Source organism: Eutrigla gurnardus (genome assembly GCF_963514095.1).
Source record: "Eutrigla gurnardus genome assembly, chromosome: 12".
Classification (NCBI taxonomy): Eukaryota; Metazoa; Chordata; class Actinopteri; order Perciformes; family Triglidae; genus Eutrigla; species Eutrigla gurnardus.
This window is the reverse complement of record NC_139926.1, coordinates 4535826-4538901: the sequence shown is the minus strand read 5'-3', so window position 1 is coordinate 4538901 and position 3076 is coordinate 4535826.

The window sequence follows — 3076 nt, the reverse complement described above, 5'->3', positions numbered from 1 at the left end:
CACACCCGCCGAAGACCGTCTATGGAGGCGATGACTCACTCTGTGGGCGAGTTGAGATCAATCATTCACCGTAGAGCAGCCAGCACCCTTACCGGATCCGGATCCATCTGGATTCTGGTTTGAAGCTGTTAACAAAGTTAGCTTCATAGTTCAAGGTCAACTTTACAGCTGAGTGTTAAAGTCGTCTTAGTAGCTAACTGTACTGGTAACGTGGTAACGACCTGTCAATCACCAGGTAGCCCCGCCCCCTAAAGCATCCCCTGCTTTCTGGTCTGTTGGACTCTAAATGGTCCATAATGTAGGCTACTAAATGAACATCATGCTGGATTGAGACCATAAACTCATGTTTACAATGTTTACTGAGATAAAACATCAAGAGAGAAGTAGGATCGTTTTCTTATAGACTTCAATACAATCAGACTACAGCAACCAGAGGAGTCGCCCCCTGATGGCCAGCAGTGTTGGGCAAGTTACTTCAAAAGTGTAATGCATTATTTATTACTTGTTACTGTAATTTCAAAGTAATTAGTTACATTACAATATTACTGTCTTTGAATTGTAAGGCATTACACTACTTTTACATTACTTTTGCATTACTTTTCGCCAAAATAAAAGGAAATATGGATTTTTTGTTCTCAATAGATCTTCTTGTGTTCAATGCAGCTCATTACACAGCAGGATGTGATGTTTGCCGCTTCAAAATAAAAGAACGAAAAATGGAAAATGACTCGTATCCCGTTATTCGTTTTAAAATCGGAAAACGAGAAACAGAAAATGACTCGTTAACTGATATTAGATATTGTGTTCATGAATGGGATTCGGGGATGAAATAACAGGGCCATTTTTCATTCCAGATTTGCCGTACTTCTTTTTTTGGTGCTGTGTTATGCTGCGAAATTACCTGAAAGCCTACCTGAGACATTTAGGGGAGCTCTAAAACACTGTTCATTAACGTTCTGACAGCGTTTGACGCTCGCGTTTTGAAGTAAACCTAGCCTACTGTTTTAAACTCGTACCTAAAGCGTTATGACGCGGACATAAAAGCGGTCTAAAACCGACGGGGAGAATCGGAGCCTCCGCCTCTTCGCCGCCGCCCCCCAGCCCTGTATCCTCGGTGTGACCGGCTTTCACACTTTTCCAAAAGTGGAGCGTTAGCCCATCTCGCGATCACGAATGTAGAGTCCAACTCTGCTGCTGCCTTCATCTTCTCCTCAATCACTAGCAGTAAGAGGAAGTTAACATTTGCGCGGATTTATTTCTCCTCTGTGGATCTCGCAGTGATGGCGAATTTGTATAAAAATAACACACCAATTGATTTCGGGTTTAAAATCCATTGTAACGCGCGTTACTGAGATTTGTACCGAGTAAAATATTACCATTTTTTTTTTTGTCATGCCTTACATTACCGCGTTACAGCAAAACGTAATGCATTACAGTAATGTTACGTAATTTTGTAACGCGTTACTCCCAACACTGATGGCCAGCACAGAGAATACGAGTTTGAGGCACTTCAGTTAGGCTTCACTTTTCAGAACCAGCAACCTCCGGTTGAAACACTTGCACTCTCTTCTTCAATCTAGCATGATGTTCATTTAGTACATGTTTGGTCCATTTAGAGTCAAACAGACCAGAAAGGAGGGTTTGATTTGGGCGGGGCTACTTAGTGATTGACAGGTCACTACCAGCTACCAATACAATTAGCTACTGAGATTCCTTTAACACTTAGCTATAAAGTTGACCTTCACAACAGAAGCCAGATGGATCCAGATCCAGTGTTGATGGCCAAAATCCAAGATGGCTCAAGAATGAAATGGAGGCTTCAAACCAACAGGTGTTGTCACAATGACGAATTACTTCTTATACAGTCATGAGAAGATCAGAATCACTTTTATTGACCAAGTATGCGTAACCTGACCCCCGTGTAAGAAATAAAAGTCTTTATTAAAGTGTTCTGTATATTGTAAATAATACAAATAGTGTAAAGAAATTCATACTGAATGGATATAGTCTGGGTGATGATAGAAAGATACAAATATCTACATACTCTATGTGTATAAAGATGTAGAATTAGATAGTTTTTAAATTATTATAATAATTGATAATCAAACGATTATTGGCAGAAAAAATGCTAAAAATAGTTTTATATTAATAAAAAAGTTAAATCTGTTTCTATTAGGGATCTTCTTTTTTTATATTTGTCTCAGTTGATTCTTGTTGCTTTGAAATAGTCATTAATAAATAATAATAATTAGTAAGAAATCTGACACCTGCACAACTTCTACATATTTTCATTCATTTTAAAAGGCATAAGATTGAATAAAATAATCACAAAACTGATAACACCAATCCTTTTTCATTTTCACCACGAGTATATATATACACATATATATATATATGGGAGCCTATAAAGACACTGTGACCAATTAGCTGATTTTAATGGCGATGATCTTATTTTCCTCCAACAAAAACATTCATAATTAGAATGATTTGAGAGGTGGTAGAATCAAATGTATGAGGCGCTTCGAAATGAACCCTCAAAAACAAATAAATACCAAACTATTACATGACAAAGTTTCCCACAAAGAGACACAAAGAAACTACGAAGAGACACTAAACAGCTATGACGAGAGCTCAGGTCGTTTAGTCAATAACTGTGAACTGAAATGTGACATATTGCTTGAAAAAGAACTACAAGGACTACAGAAAAACCTTTTCACGTGAAAAGTCAGACATTTGATGGTAACTGAAAAACAGGGACAGAGTGGGAGCTCTTCATTTTATGTTCTTTCTCTTCCGCGTTTCCCCAACTCTTCCTTCCACCAGTTCCAGCAGCAGAGTCACTAAACCTCCTGTGATTGGCTGGGCAGCTGCTCAGGAGTTAATCATCACATACACATATACAGTATACAGGCTCGTTGTTCATCATTACGAAAAAACAACAGTCATCGCTCAGAAAACAACATATAATAATTCATTTTAACTTTGGAGTTTATTTTCTAATTATTTATTATGAGTATGATAAGCATGAACAGATTAATGGATTACTGAGCTGTCCCAGACCCAGGGGCCCAAAGTT